This window comes from Enhydra lutris, unplaced genomic scaffold (genome assembly GCF_002288905.1).
Source record: "Enhydra lutris kenyoni isolate GAN:26980312 unplaced genomic scaffold, ASM228890v2 scaffoldscaffold6, whole genome shotgun sequence".
Classification (NCBI taxonomy): domain Eukaryota; kingdom Metazoa; phylum Chordata; class Mammalia; order Carnivora; family Mustelidae; genus Enhydra; species Enhydra lutris.
The window spans coordinates 42,871,018-42,888,279 of record NW_019154090.1 but is presented as its reverse complement, the minus strand read 5'-3'; the positions used below and the strand labels follow the sequence as shown (position 1 = coordinate 42,888,279).

The window sequence follows — 17,262 nt, the reverse complement described above, 5'->3', positions numbered from 1 at the left end:
TTTTTTTTTTAAAGATTTTATTTATCCACCTGACAGAGAGAGAGATCACAGTAGACAGAGGCAGGCAGAGAGAGAGAGAGAGAGAGGGAAGCAGGCTCCCTGCTGAGCAGAGAGCCCGATGCGGGACTCGATCCCAGGATCCTGGGATCATGACCTGAGCCGAAGGCAGTGGCCTAACCCACTGAGCCACCCAGGCGCCCAGAAATGTCTACTTTTAAACTAGACAAGCCGATTCTAAAGTTCATAAGAAAAGTAAAATATGCAACTATAACCAAGAAAATTCTACAAAAGGAGGCTAGCAGGGGAAACTATCTCTTCCAAATAATAAGAGGCATTATAAAACTATACTTAATAAAGAAACTTGAGAGGCACCTGGGTGGCTCAGTCAGTTAAGCAGCTGCCTTTTGCTCAGGTCATGATCTCAGGGTCCTGGGATCGAGCCCCTCATCGAGCCCTCTGTTCAGCAGGGAGTCTGCTTCTCCCTTTCCCTCTGCCCCTACTCCCTGCTTATGCTCTCTCTCTCAAATGAATAAATAAAATCTTAAAAAAAAAGAAATTTGAAAGAACATATGAATGTATAGATCAATGGAACAAATTAGAGAACTCTAAAATAGACCCAAATATATATGGAAAGGTGGCATTTCAAAGCAGTGGAAAAAAGATGGATTATTCAATAAAGGGCTTCAGGACAGCTGAGTGCCAGCTGGAGCCATACCTTACTCCTTACACCAAAGTCAGTTCCAGATGGATTAAAGTGCTTTTAAAAACATAAAGTACCAGAAGAAAAGTCCAGGGTTGTTTTTGATCATCTCCAAATAGGGAAGATCTTCCTAAGTAAGACATAACTTACAGAAACCATAAAAGAAAAGACTGCTACGCTTATATACAGAGATTCTATTTAGGGAAAAAATACTTTTTTAAAAAGTTTTTGAAAATTAAAAACTTGGAAAAAAATGTTTGCTTCTCATACAACAAAAACCCAGTTACCTTAATATATAAAGGGCTGTTATTTAAAAACAAGAAGAGCTGGTAAGTATCAATAATCCAACCACCTGGAAAAAAATGAGCAAAGGACAAGAACATGCAGTTTATAAATGAAAAGACTCTCAACTGGGGTGCCTGCGTGGCTCAGACAGTTAAGCATCTGCCTTAAGCTGAGGTCATGATCTCAGGGTCCTTGGATCGAGTCCTATGTTGGCTCCCTGCTCAGCAGTGAGTCTGCTTCTCCTTCTTCTTCCTCTGCTCCTCCTCCCCAGCTCATCCTCTCTCGCTTTCTCTCTCTCTGAAATAAATAAAATCTTATTTTAAAAAAAGTAAGAAAATGTACTCAACCTAACTTATAATGAAAAGAATGAAAATTTCAACAATGGGGGACACCTGGGTGGCTCAGTGGGTTAAGCCTCTGCCTTCCGCTCAGGTCATAATCCCAGGGTCCTGGGATCGAGCTCCACATTGGGCTTCCTGCTTGTCGGGGAGCCTGCTTCTCCCTCTCCCACTTCCCCTGCTTGTGTTCCCTCTCTTGCTATACTTCTCTTTGTCAAATAAATAAATAAAATCTTAAAAAAAAAAAAAAAAAAAAAGAAAGAAAATTCCAACAATGGGACAGCAAAATTTAGAAAGATCAGTAATTCACACTGGAAGCATGTAGGGAAGAGTCACAGCTGATGAGAAGTCGATGGCTATGATTTCTTTCCAGAGCCATTTTGCATTATTTGTCAAAAATAAAAATGTATCTACCCCTTGACCCAGCAGTTCTTTCCTGACTAATGGTTTACTCCACAAATATACCTGAGGGCAAAACCCACTGAATTTTTCATAGCATTAGATTGGAAACAGTTGAAATGGCCTTTTAATAGACTGCAGGCCAACCCTAGAATTTTAGAAGGAGGGTTGACAAACTTTCCCTAAAGGGCCAGATAGCATTATAAGCTTTATGGGCCAAAAGGCAGAATAGAGGTTATTATGCAGGTATCACTTTAAAACTATTCTCAGCTCAGGTATGAAAACACATGGGGTTTGGTCTCTGGCCTAGAATATCCGCGCAAAGAAAAGCTATCCAAGGTATGATGAGATATGTCTAAATATTGATTGTGTGGAAAAGTCCCAATGCATACATTTTAAAAAGCAAGGGATGGGGGCTGTTTCCATTGTTGGCTTTTCCCTGCAGGAGCTGTGTTTTGAAGACAATGTCTGGAAGCTGCTACCTTATAATTGCTGGCCACCACGGTAATCCAATTTTTGAAATGGAATTTTTGCCAGCTGGAAAAGCAGAATTCAAAGATGATCATAGGTCATCTGAACCCGTTCATAGCTCATACTGCTGTCGTAGATGAGCATGTGTGGCTGTCCAACAACACGGGCTTGAAACCTGTCGACAAGCTCAATGAGTGGTCTGTTTCAGAGTTTGTTTCTGCATGTCGTATGAGATTTATTATGCTTTGGCATAATAAATTTATTAGATTATTATTATTAAGTAGATTTATTATGCTTATAGATTTTTATTATTATTAAATAGATTTATTTATTATTAAATAGATTTATTACGCTTAGGCAAGAAGAAGGAATAAAGAACTTCCTTTTGGATGTCTATGATTTTTACATAAAGTTTGCAATGAATCCATTTTATAAACCAAATTCTCCTATCTGACCAAGAGCATTTGACAGGAAAGTTCAGTTTCTTGGGAAGAAACACCTTTTAAGTTGAATGCAGAAAAATTTGGAAATAACGTCACTACAATGGGGTCTTCTCAGGAACGTGTACATCATGAGTAACTTGATTAGACAGCATGGGAAAGTTTTACCTGTAGTCTTAATTTATCTAAACCTAATGAAATTCCTTATATGTTTCAAAATAGTACATTCAGTTTCTTATGCTTGTCAACAGATCAATAGTTACTGGTGAACAGTGTTATTTATAAACTCTTGATAACCTTGAAAATATCTTTATTCTAAAAATTAAGAATGAGCTTTTGACTTTACTCATTCAGATAGCTTGATCTTAATGTCACATGTAGAACCAAAGGTCATTGTCATGATTTGGGTAGAGAGATTTAAAACTAAACATTTGTTTCTGCAGTAGGGAATGAAGCTGATAGCACATTCATGGGTTTCTATACATCTAGAGATGTTATAAAACCATATAGGAGGTAAACATAACACTCTCCAAAAAGCTGAAGTGAACAGCTTTTGCAGTCCCAAATGCCACATGCCTGCCTCTGTCAAAGACTGGGAATGGTGATTCTGCTATAAATCGAGAATCCTGGGTCTATGTTTGTAAAATGGGAGGCTGGGACCAAAGTGACGGGTTATGTTCTTATATTGCCTTTCTTTCTGACAGTAAACTAAAGATTACGTGAACCTGTTGATAGTTATGGATACTAGTACCAAGTTGTAATTCTGGAATTGTAAACAAAAGTTTATATTCCCTTAAAGTTTGCATTCTTAGCTCTTAGGCTGTACACAAGGGGGTGGGGAGTCTCCTGTAACAGGTGGGATCTTACTGTGAACTAGTAAATGTCCATTTAAAAACAAGTACTATAACCAGATATTTTCTGTGCTAACTGTGAGCACGGAACTTTATTCCGTCTTGAATAACTTGGGCAAGTAGTTCTAAATGGGTCTCATCCCTTGGTGTGAAGTGGCTACCATCATTTCTTATCCCTTCTCTTGATTTCTTAGGTAAAGATGTTTGTCAGGAAAAAAAAAAACAGCAAGGGATGGAGCAAGATACCAAATCAACATGCAAATATCAGTTGCATTTTTGTACATGAAAATGAGCAATCTGAAAAGGAAATGAAGAGAATAGTTCCATTTACAGTACCATCAAAAAAATTAAATACTTAAGAATTAATTTAACCAAGGAGGTGAAAGACGTCCACAGTGAAAAATACAGAATATTTCTAAAGGAAATTAAAGAAGATGTAAATAAATGGAAAGACATTCTGTTTTCATAGATGGCAAGACTTAATTATTATTAAGGTGTTAGTATTACCCCGAGTGATAGAGTCAGTGTAAGCCCCTTCAAAATTCCTATGGCATTTTTTTCAGAAATATAAAAATCCACCCTAAAATCTCAAGGGGTCCCAAATAGCTAAAATAATCTGGGGAAGAAAAAAAAAAAAAAGCACTGAAGTTGGAGGGCTTACTCTTCATGATTTCAAAACTCAGTACAAAGCCATGCTAATCCAAACTGTGTGGTATAGTATAAAGACAAAAATAGAGACCAATGGAATAAAATACAAAGCCCACAAATAAACCCTCACGTATAGAGTCAAATGATTTTTGACCAAGGTGCCAAGACCATTTAATAGGGAAAGGACAGTCTTTTTTTTTTTTTTAAATTAACATATAATGTATTATTTGTTTCAGGAGTACAGGTCTGTGATTCATCAATCTTACACAATTCACAGCACTCACCATAGCACAAACCCTTCCCAGTTCCATCACCCAGCCACCCCATCTGTCCTATCGCCCTCCCCTCCAGCAACACTCAGTTTGTTTCCTGAGGATAACAGTCTCTTATGGTTTGTCTCCCTCTCTGGTTTCATCTTGTTTCATTTTTCCCTCCCTTCCCCTCTAATCCTCTGTCTTGTTTCTCAAATTCCTCATATCAGTGAGATCATATGATAATTGTCTTTCTCTGATTGGCTTATTTTGCTCAGCATAATACCCTCTAGTTCTGTCCTTATCATCCTTATCGTTGCAAATGGCAAGATTTTTGGTTTTTGATGGCTGCATTTTATATATATATTATATATGTATATATAATATATATATACTATATATAATATACACAATATATATTATATTATATATATTTTATAAATATAATATATAGATATATCTATATAACACATCTTCTTTATCCATTCATCTGTTGATGGACATCTAGGCTCCTTCCATAGTTTGTCTATTGTGCACATCGCTGCTATAAACATTGGAGTGTACATGCCCCTTCAGATCACTACATTTGTATCTTCGGGGTAAATACCAAGTAGTGCAATTGCGGGGTCATAGGATAGGTCTATTTTTAACTTTTTTAAAAAAGATTTATTTGGTTATTTAACAGAGAAAAAGAGAGCACAAGCAGGGGCAGAGGGAGAGGGAGAAGTAGACTCCCCACTGAGCAGGAAGCCTGATGTGGGACTCCATCTCAGGACCCTAAGATCATGACCTGAGCCAAAGGCAGACCCTTAACTGACTGAGCCACCCAGGCTCCCTATTTTCAACTTTTTGAGGAACCTCCATACTGTTTTCCAGAGTGGCTGCACCAGCTTGCATTCCCACCAACAGTGTAGGAGGGTTCCCCTTTCTCCACATCCCTGCCAACACCTGCCATTTCCTGACTTGTTAATTTTAGCCATTCTGACTGGTGGGAGGTGGTATCTCACTGTGGTTTTGATTTTTATTTCCCTGATGCTGAGTGATGTGGAGCACTTTTTCATGTGTTTTTTGGCCATCTGGATGTCTTCTTTGCAGAAATGTCTGTTCATGTCTTCTGCCCATTTCTTGATTGGATTATTTGTCCTTTGGGTGTTGAGTTTGATAAGCTCTTTATAGAGTTTGGATACTAACCCTTTATCTGATATGTCATTTGTGAATATCTTCTCCCATTCTGTCAGTTGTCTTTTGATTTTGTTGACTGTTTCCTTTGCTGTGCAAAAGCTTTTTTTCTCAATGAAGTCCCATAGTTCATTATTGCCCTTGCTTCCCTTGCCTTTGGTCATGCTTCTAGGAAGAAGTTGCTGCGGCTGAGGTCAAAGAGGTTGTTGCCTGTGTTCTCCTCAAGGATTTTGATGGATTCCTTTCTCACATTGAGGTCTTTCATCCATTTTGAGTCTATTTTTGTGTGTGGTGTAAGGAAATGGTCCAGTTTCATTCTTCTGCATGTGGCTGTCCAATTTTCCCAACACCATTTGTTGAAGAGACTGTTTTTTTTCCTATTGGATAGTCTTTCCTGGTTTGTCAAAGATTAGTTGACCATAGAGTTGAGGGTCCATTTCTGGGCTCTCTATTCTGTTCCATTGATCTATGTGTCTGTTTTTGTGCCAGGACCATACTGTCTTGATGATGACAGTTTTGTAATAGAGCTTGAAGTCTGGAATTGGATGCCACAAGCTTTGGTTTTCTTTTTCAGCATTCCTCTGGCTATTCAGGGTCTTTTCTGGTTCCATACAAATTTTAGGATTATTTATTCCATGTCTTTGAAAAAAGTTGATGGTATTTTGATAGGGATTGCATTAAACGTGTAGATTGCTTTAGGTAGCATAGACATTTTCACTATATTTGTTCTTCCAATCCATGAGCATGGAACATTTTTCCATTTCTTTGTGTCTTCCTCAATTTTTTCATGAGTATTCTATAGTTTTCTGAGTACAGATTCTTTTCCTCTTTGGTTAAATTTATTCCTAGGTATCTTATGGTTTCGGGTGCAGTTGTAAATGGTATTGACTCCTTAATTTCTCTTCCTTCTGTTTTCTTGTTGATATATAGAAATGCAACATATTTCTGTGCATTGATTTTATATCCTGACACAACTGAATTCCTGTATGAGTTCTAGCAGTTTTGGGGTGGAGTCTTTTGGGTTTTCCACATAAAGTATCTTATCATCTACAAAGAGTGAGAGTTTGACTTTTTCTTTGTGAATTCAGTGCCTTTAATTTGTTGTTGTTGTTGTTGTTGGGATTGCTGAAGCTATGACTTCTAGTACTATGTTGAATAGCAGTGGTGATAGTGGACATCCCTGCCATGTTTCCGACCTTAGGGGAAAGGCTCTCAGTTTTTCTCCATTGAGAATGATATTCACTGTGGGTTTTTCATACATGGCTTTGATGATATTGAGGTATGTGCCCTCTATCCCTACACTGTGAATAGTTTTGATCAAGAAAGGATGGTGTACTTTGTCACATGCTTTTTCAGCATCTATTGAGAGTATCGTATGTTTCTCTTTTTTTAAGATTTTATTTATTTGTTTGACAGAGAGATAGAGAGCACAAGTAGGCAGAGTGGATTGCAGAGGGAGAAGCAGGCTCTCTGATGAGCAGGGAGCCTGATGTGGGGTTCCATCCCAGGGGTCTGGGATCATGATCTGAGCTGAGGGCAGCCGTTTAACTGACTGAGCCACCCAGGCACCCCGAGAGTATCATATGGTTCTTGTATTTTTTTTTTATTAATGTAGCACATTGATTGACTTGTAGATGTCAATCCCTTTTTTTTTTTTTAAGATTTTATTACTTATCTATTTAGAGAAAGAGAGAGAGCATGCAAATCGGGGGAGGGATAGAGGGAGAGGGAGAATCTCCGTCAGACTCCGTGCCAAGCCAAGTCTGACCTGAGCCAAAATCAAGAGTCAGACACTTAATCGACTGAGCCATCCGGGCTCCCTGGAAGAGGACAGTCATTTCAACAAATAATGCAGAGAAGACATTTCTCTGAGGAAGATATACAAATAGCCAATAAGTGCATGAAACAATGCTCAACATCACTAATTATGGAAATGCCAATCGAAATGATAATGAGATACCACCTTACAACTATAAAGATGGCTACTATTAAAAAAACACAGAAATTCACAAGTGTTGGCAAGGATGTGAAGAAATTGCACACTTGCCACTGTTGGGAAACTCAAACGGTGCAGCTCCTGTGGAAAGCCCTATGACTATTCCTCAGAAACTCACAAATAAAATTCCTGTGTGATCCAGCAACTACATTATTGGGTACACACCCGCAGGGACTGGAAGCAGAGCTTTGAGGAGAAACTTGGATACCCTCATTCACAGCAGCATAATTCCCAATAGTCAACAATGTCGAAGCAAACCAGTATTCGCTGACAGACAAATGAGTACACGGGACGTAGTGTATGCACACAGTGGAATATTATTCAGCCTGGCAATAAAGGTTGTCCTGGATGTTCTTTTGTTTTTTTTAAGATTTTATTTATTTATTTGACAGAAAGAGAGCTCACAAATAGGCAGAGAGGCAGGCAGAGAGAGAGGGGGAAGCAGACTCCCTGCTAAGTGGAGAGACTGATGTAAGGCTTAATCCCAAGACCCTGAGATAATGACCTGAGCTGAAAGTGGAGTCTTAACCCACTGAGCCAGCCAGGCACCCCTGTTCTGGATGTTCTGATGCCCACTACAACATAGATGAACCCTGAGGACATTATGCTAAGTGAAGTTAAGACAGACACAAAGGGACAAATAGTATACGATTTCATTTATATGACATACCTGGAATAGTTAAATTCGTAGAGACAGAAAGTAGCATGGTGGTTGCCAGGGACTGGGCAGAGGAGGGTGTAGGGTGTTATTGTTTAATGGGGACAGAGTTTTAGTTTGGGATGATGAAAACGCTGTGAACATGGATAGTGGTTGTGGTTGGACAACAATATGAATGTATTTAATGCCATTGAATTGTATACTTAATGGTTAAAATGGTAGATTATGTAATATATATATTTTATCAGAATAATAAAAATGATGTTTTTGATTTTTTAATTTTTAACTTTTTAAAAGATTTATTTATTTGAGAGAGAGAGGCACAAGGCAGGGAGGGGAAGAGGGAGAAACAGACTCCCTGCTGATCAGGAAGCCCTATCATTCGGGGCTTGATCCCAGGACCCTGAAATCATGACCTGAGCAAAAGGCAGATGCTCAACTGACTTAGCCACCCAGGCACCCAAAAGGATATTTTTTAAAGTTTTTAAAAAGCAAAGGATATAATAGTAAGCTGCCATTTGTGTAAATTAATATACATGTATGTTTATTGTGTGTATACATACATGTATATATTTGTATGTGTATAGGAAATTTCTGAAGGATACATAAGAAGTGATAGTGGGATGACAGAGCCTTACTTTTTCAATAAAAACAAGGAATTTAGAAATGAATATTTACCATAAAACAGTAAATAATTTTCAATAGTTATGGGTCATCAAAATCTCTTTTGCCATAATCTCTTTTGCCATAATAAACTTGTATTTCTCAATCTGCTTCCCCCAACAGTCACACATACACATCACAACTACTATTAAAGCTTACACTCGCCCAATGAGCCTCTTTGTATAATTAGAAAAAGGCCTCCATTCCTTTGTGTGGATATAGCCCCTAGACATGCAGCTTGAGGGATAGAGAAGAGATGGATTTCAGCCCTACTAGCCCTTCAACTGTGTGCCTTTTTTGCAGTGCACAGCATGCACAACTATTCATGATGGCCCTGGTTGGCATAATTTTTTCCTTACTTGACCAGTATTATTCTTCACAGATTAAGAAAGAACATACAGCACCTGTTTTTTGTTTGGTTGGGGTTTTTTTTAAGATTTTATTTATTTATTTGACAGAGAGAGAAACAGTGAGAGAGAGAACATAAGCAGGGGGAGTGGGAGAGGAAGAAGCTGGCTTCCTGCCAAGCAGGGAGCCCAACACAGAGCTTGATCCCAGGACCCCAGATCATGACCTGAGCCAAAGGCAGACGGACACTAAACTAAACTGAGCACCCAGGCACCCCAGCACCTGTTGTTAAAAATATAATTTTCTTAAAAATACATGGTTCTGTTCTTTTTTTTAAACAGAGTGCTTATTTATCTATTTATTTATTTACTTATTTATTTTTGAAAGAGAGAGAGATGCAAGTGTAGATGAAGGGACAGGGGGTGAGGGAGAGAGGGAATCCCAAGCAGGCTCCACACTCAGCATGGAGATCAACACAGGGCTTAATCTTATGACCCTGAGATCATGACCTGAGCCAAAATCAAGAGCTGGATGCTTAACCGACTGAGCCACCCAGGTGCCCCAATACATGTTTCTTTAAAGCACACAAAAAAATAGAAGTAGGGGTGCTGGCTGGCCCAGTCGGTAGAGCATGCAACTCTTGATCTCAGGGCTGTGAGTTCAAGCCCCATGTTAGGTGTACAGGTTGCTTTAAAAAAAAAAAAAGGGTAGAAATAGAGACTATTTTGCTCTTTTCAGTTGTTTCATTGATGCAATCTGAGAGGAACCATCCAAATTTCTTGGCAACTCTTGGTTGCTGTGATTTTCATAACCAGGATGACCTGCAAACATTTCTGGTTACTTGAAATTTTATTTTTTGTCTCAGAAAATCCTAAGGATTTAGTTAGAAGGGGGAAATCCCTTGTTCTCTGTTTTCTGTCCCATCAGTTTGATCCCTATTATCAAAACCTTGTATTAAGGGATATCGTCTTTCTGGATCTGGTCTGAGAACATCCATGCTTAATATGAGGCAAGGGAAGTCATAGGGTAAACACAACATCTGATTTCAGGTCAACAAAATGCACACCAACTGGCTTTTGCATTGTTTTATTTTTTAGAACAAAGTATCCTATGAGTTACATTACCCCATGCAAAGAATTGCAAACATTTGTAATACCAGCTAGGAGTTCATTTGTACCAACCTGGAAAACTAATAAAAACCTGTTAATACTGAGTCAGCAAGGAGCAAAGCAAGAAGGAAAGTCTCAGTTACCATGACACTTGGTTTTTGGTTCTTTCTCCATAGACCCACAAGTCTGTTTCTCTCTACATACCCTAAGTCTATAGGTGCTTTATGAAACCAGACTATTCTGAACCTTAAAGGTAAGCTTTTTCTATGGAACCTAAAAGAAACCTGCTTTCAAATGTATTCTGTCCTTCTTTATAGAAGTTTTTTTAAAGATTATTTATTTTAGGGGCACCTGGGTGGCTCAGTGGTTTAAGCCCCTGCCTTTATCTCAGGTCATGATCTCAGGGTCCTGGGATCGAGCCCCACATCAGGCTCTCTGCTCAGTGGGGAGCCTGCTTCCCCCCTCCCTTTGCCTGCCTCTCTGCCTACTTGTGATCTCTCTGTCAGATAAATAAATAAAATCTTTTAAAAAATTATTTATTTTAGAGAGAGAGTGTGCACTCGCATGAGCAGAGGAAGAAGCAGAGGGAGAGAGAGAGAGAATCTTAAGCAGACTCCTGCTGAGTGCAGATCCAGGCTGCGGGCTTGATCTCATGACCCTGAGATCATGATCTGAGCCAAAACCAAGAGTTGAACACTCGACCAACTGAGCCACCCAGGTGCTCCTTATTCTGTTTGTTTTTTTATAAAAAATTTTTGGATTTAGAGAAAAGTTGCAAAAATAAGAGTTCCCATTTACATTCTCCCAGCTTCCCCCAATATTAACACCTTGCATAACTGTATCAAATTTCAGAAGTTGATACAGGTACAATACCACTAGCCAATCGGCAGACTTTATTTGAACTTGAGCTGTTTCCCTACCTTTGCATTTACATGTCCTCAGCTCCTCTAACCTGTGACAGTTCTTCAGTTTCTCCTTGTCTTCATGACCTTGACATTACTGAGAAGTACTGTTCAGTTATTTAGTACCTTATTCCTCAATTTGGGTTTGTCGCAGGGTCAGGTAGAGGTGACGCATTTTTGGCGGATACACTCCTGGTGACATCATGCCTGGCCCCGTGCCTTCCCCTGGGGGACACCATGCTGATGTATCCTCTTACTGGTAATGTGCCTTTTGATCTCTTGGTTAAGGTGGCATCTGCAGATTTGTCCACTATAAAATTACTGTTTTTCTCTTAGCAGTTAATAAACATCTTTGCAAAGATACTCAGGACTGCAAAAACCCTATTTTTCTGCAGAGCTCGCTGACTGCTGTTAGCATTCATTGGTCCATCAGACAGTTGTCACGGTGGTGACCTCATGGTGGTTTTCTGTTTTCCTCGTGCATTTTACATTTATTAATTAGAATTCTTCTGTAAGGAAGAGCTGCTCTTTCTCCCTTATTTACTGATTTTTAAAAAAGATTTTATTTATTATTTGTCAGAGAGAGCACACAAGCAGGGGGAGGAGCAGGCGGAGGGAGAGTGAGAAGCACGCTCCCCGCTGAGCAGGGAGTCCAATGTGGGGCTCAATCCCAGAACCTTGGGTTCATGACCTGAGCCAAAGTCAGCTGCTTAACCAACTGAGCCACCCAGGTGTCTCAATTATTTACTGATTTTTAAAACTCGGTTACTTATAACATTATGTACCTGTGGATTTTTATTTTATTTTATTTTATTTTTAAAGATTTTTAATTTATTTATTTGACAGAGGGAGAGAGATCACAAGTAGGCAGAGCAGCAGGCAGAGAGAGAGGGGGAAGCAGGCTCCCCACTGAGCAGAGAGCCCGACACAGGGCTCGATCCCAGAACCCTGAGACCATGACCTGAGCTGAAGGCAGAGGCTTAACCCACTGAGCCACCCAGGCGCCCCTACCTGTGGGTATTTATTTTAGTATATGGGTTATAATCCAACATTACTGTTATTTATTTTGTTCTAATTTCAGCTTTGGCCATTAGAAGCTCTTTCCTGTTGGTCCCTGTGCCTTTTGAGATGTCCCCATTCTCTCCAAATTTTTCCTTATTTAATGGCCCTCATGATGCTTTAGGCTCATCTTAGACTTTCCCTGCCCCAGTCCTGGGTTAGAAACAAAAATAATACTGCTGTCTAGGGGCACCTGGGTGGCTCAGTGGGTTAAAGCCTCTGCCTTCGGCTCAGGTCATGATCTCAGGGTCCTGGGATCGAGCCCCACATCGGGCTCTCTGCTCAGCAGGGGGCCTGCTTCCCCCCCCCCCCGCCTGCCTCTCTGCCTACTTGTGATCTCTCTCACTCTCTGTCAAAATAAATAAATAAAATCTTAAAAAAAATTACTGCTGTCTAATTAATCATGAATAAAATAAAATAAAATTATTTACATCTGCGTGATAGAACTAAAATAATGCTCCAGACCTTAATATCACCACCATTTAGAAACTCTGTAATTAGTTTAGATACTGTGGTTTTATTTTGTTGTTTGACACCATGGGTCATAACGTAATAGCTCTGAGAATGCATGGTCCACACCAGCATTTCTCTTTTGCCTCAGAATAATTATCCGTGAGTCTGAATTTATGTTTCTCTTTCTTTAGAATATGGAGAAAACAGCTGAATTACATTTCCACTAATCTCAGGTCTTAAACTCAGAACAGCCCTCAATTCTGGGCCTTTGTTGTGGAAGCCAGGCTGTGAAAGGTAAATAAAAAGAAAGCAAGACACAGGAAGGATGCACACGAGAATCAGAAAGTCACCACCACTGGAGGGCCTCCCAGCTTGCAAGCCCAGCCAATGGGCCTCATCAACTCTTTCTCCTGGTTGTTGTTGTTGTTGGATTTGCTTGTTCTCAACCCTGACACTGTTCAAATGCCGTCTAGAGAGAATAACAAAGTAATGAAAGCAAACTGGAAATTTTCTATGCAAGTGGTTCTTGGATATTTTGGCTCTGGCATCCAGTCAAGAAAAACATATGATCCAAGAAGCATCATCCTCAGCCAGGACCTGTCAACATAGAGGTTTTCTTATTTTGCAAACAGGGGTGAAGAAGATAGAGACTGGTATAGTCCCAGTCCTTAGGCTCCTCAGCCTGCAGTTCTGCCTCCATGCACAGTAAACTTGTCAGAAGCATAAGACAAGGGCACTGCCAGGCATACTTCCCATGGGAGCCAGCAGAAAAGCCAGCGAGTGTTCAAAAAAAAACAAAACAAAACAATGAAAAAACATGAAGACTGAGGTTTGAGAACCCTCTCCCAGATGACGTGAGAATACTACTCACTTTCTGGGTCCTTGAATCTAATTTTTTGTTTGTTTGCTTGTTTGTTTGCCTGTTTTTTGTTCTGTTAGCTGATAGGAGGCTGCATTAATAGATTAGGATCCTAGGATCATTCCAAGTGTACTATGGACTTGAACCAGAGCTTTGGGATAGATCTTATTTTCCCAGTCAATGAGAAAGCTTGCTACAAAGGAAGTATTGTTTAAATTTTTTTGAGAGTATAAAAGGAGTCTAAGAGAACTTCTGTATTTCTTTGTATCTCTATAGTCTTTTATGCCTTCATTTCTGGGACACTGGAAGCTGGATGAGAAAAATGTACTGAAATCAGAACACCTGGGTGGCTTAGTTGGTTAAGCATCTGACTCTTGATTTCAGCTAAGGTCATGATCTCAAGGTCATGGGATTGAGCCCCATACTGGGCTCCTCACTCAGCAAGGAGCCTTCTTGAGATTCTCTCTGTCTGTGTGTCCCTCTCCCTACTCACACTCTCCCCTTCTCTAAATAAATAAATAAAATCTTAATTTAAAAATGTACTGAAAGCATTAAATAGCTGTTATGAATTGCATTCTATCCCTTCTGTAAAAGAGATATATTGCAGTCCTCACTTCTGGTACCTCAGTGACCTTGTTTGGAAATAAAGTCTTTGGAGATTTAATCAAGTTAAGATAAGGTCACGGATGTTCTTATTAAAAGGGGAAACTTTTTAAATTGACATATAATGTATTATTTGTCCCAGGGATACAGGTCTGTGAATCATCAGGCTTACACATTTCACAGCACTCACCATAGCACATACCCTCCCCAACATCCATAACCCAGACACCCTATCTCTACCTCCCAACTCCCCAGCAACCCTGTTTGTTTTATGAGATTAAGAGTCTCTTATGGTTTGTTTCCTTCCCGATCCCATCTTGTTTCATTTTTTTCTTTCCCTACTCCCCATAATCTCCTGCCCTGGCTCTCAAATTTCTCATATCAGAGAGATCATATGATAATTGTCTTTCTCTGATTGACTTATTTCGCTCAGCATAATACCCTCTAGTTCCATCCATGTCATTGCAAATGGCAAGATTGTGCTTCTTATGATGGCTGCATAGTATTCCATTGTGTGTGTGTGCGTGCGTGTGTGTGTGTGTCTATCACATCTTTATCCATTCACTTGTTGATGGACATCTAGGTTCTTTCCATAGTTTGGCTATTGTGGACATTGCTGCTAAAAACATTCAGGTGCACATGCCCCTTCGGATCACTACATTTGTATCTTTAGGGTAAATAACCAGTAGTGCAATAGCTGGGTCACAGGGTATCTCTATTTTTGACTTTTTAAGGAAACTCCATACTGTTTTCCAGAGTGGCTGTACCAGCTTGCATTCCCACCAACAGTGTGGGAGAGTTCCCAAAAGCGGAAATTTGAACACACAGATTGGATATAGCTGGATCTTGCTTTTATATTTAGTTTGACAGTCTCTGCCTTTTGACCATAGTATTTGGTTCATTTATATTTAATGTAATTATTAATATAGCTAGATTTTGATCTACCATTTTGCTACTTCTTCTTTATTTGTCTTGTCTAGTTTTTGCTCCTTGGTTTCTCTTTTCTTACACTCTTTTGTTTTAACAATATATTTTATTCAAATTGCAATTTAGAATCTCAGATTTTCTAGGCAATTGCTCAAGCCACTGAGCCTCAAACTTAGGGTTGTGAACTCTGATTTTTGTAGTAGCATGTTTTCTTTACTATCCATGACAATGTTTATGAAGTCAGTATCAGTCTGGATTATATTCAAGTCTCAAACGGGGAAGTGAAATCTTTAGAAGTTATTCATTTGGGAGTTGACAGTAATTTGTGAGCTGTTACTATATAGAAATATTTCCATATGACCCATATAAAGGAGAAGTTACATAGCTTATGATAAAAAATTGAGTTTAGAGAACCAGCTTAGAGAAGATTGCAGGCAAGAAAAATTCAGCAAGATCAGCAATTATCAGAGCATCTGGGTGGCTCAGTGGGTTAAGCCTCGGCCTTTGGCTCAGGTCATGATCTCAGGGTCCTGGGATCGAGCCCCACATTGGGCTCTCTGCTCAACAGGGAACCTGCTTCCCCCTCTCCCTGCCTGCCTCTCTGCCTGCTTGTGATCTCTCTCTCTCTCTGTCTCTGTGTCAAATAAATAAATAAATAAAATCTTAAAAAAAAAAAGAACAGCAGTTATAATCTAGCCTGTTGGCACTATATTTTGGGTTTTTTTTTTTGTGCTCTTCAAAAATCAGATGGTATGTCTGTGATACATCTGGTTTTGGAAATGACTAGCAAAAATACTTGCTGATATTTCTTTGACCTACTTGACTTACATAAAATAAATAAAACTTTGTGGCTATATCTCCCTTGATTTTCCCTCCTACCTGGTAGCTGAGGCATTGGCAAAAAGCCCATAAGTGTCTAGCAATCACTAATTGATTGATATTTCTAGTTGTAGTTTCACTGAACAAAAAGTCAGAATATGCAAAGATTAATTAATGCAACTTGCTGATTGGGTAAGCATGGGAAAGAAGAAGGAGGGCAATTAACATTTACTGAATCCTGACTATGTTCCTAGCAAGGTGCTGTGTTTAAGATGAAAATAGATCAATGGACCTTCACAGGGAGGTTGGGCATATCAGATGGAAAAATGCACATGAAAGCTCCTTGAAAACTATCAGTGGGGGGGAGGAGTCAAGATGGCAGAGAAGTAGCAGGCTGAGACTACTTCAGGTAGCGGGAGATCAGCTAGATACCTTATCTAAAGATTGCAAACACCTACAAATCCAACAGGAGATCGAAGAGAAGAAGAACAACAATTCTAGAAAAAGAAAATCAACCACTTTCCGAAAGGTAGGACTGGCGGAGAAGTGAATCCAAAGCGACGGGAAGATAGACCGTGGGGGGAGGGGCCGGCTCCCGGCAAGTGGCGGAGCAACGGAGCACAAAATCAGGACTTTTAAAAGTCTGTTCCTCTGAGGGACATCGCTCCAGAGGCTAAACCGGGGTGAAACCCACGCGGGGTCAGCGTGGCCTCAGGTCCCGCAGGGTCACAGAAGGATCGGGGTGTCTGAGTGTCGCAGAGCTTGCAGGTATTAGAACGGGGAAGCCGGCTACAGAGACAGAGCTGAGGAGTGAGCTCTCAGCTCGGGGTTACCTTGAACTGGTCGCAGGTTCGGTGAGCTCAGAGCGCGGCCGGAGGCCAGGGTGACGGGAGTAATTGGGCACTGTTCTCTGAGGGCGCACTGAGGAGTGGGACCCCGAGCTCTCGGCTCCTCTGGGCTGGAGACCGGGAGGCCGCCATCTTCATTCCCATCCTCCGGAACTCTACGGAAAGCGCTCAGGGAACAAAAGCTCCCGAAAGCAAACCCAAGCGGATCACTCAGCCCGGCCCCTGGTAAGGGTGGTGCAATTCCGCCTGGGGCAAAGACACTTGAGAATCACTACAACAGGCCCCTCCCCTAGAAGATCAACAAGAAATCCAGCCAGGACCAAGTTCACCTACCAAGGAGTGCAGTTTCAATACCAAGGAGAGCAGCTGAATTCCAGAGGAGAAGAAAGCAAAGCACTGAACTCATGGCTTTCTCCCCATGATTCTTTAGTCTTGCAGTTAATTTAATTTTTTTTT

The 17,262-nt window shown here is 40.2% G+C and overlaps 1 pseudogene; it reads left to right on the top strand.

The window, feature by feature from the left end:
- The first annotated feature begins 2,186 nt into the window (after nucleotides 1-2,186).
- Nucleotides 2,187-2,704, top strand: LOC111141811 (annotated as a pseudogene).
- Nucleotides 2,705-17,262: the final 14,558 nt, after the last annotated feature.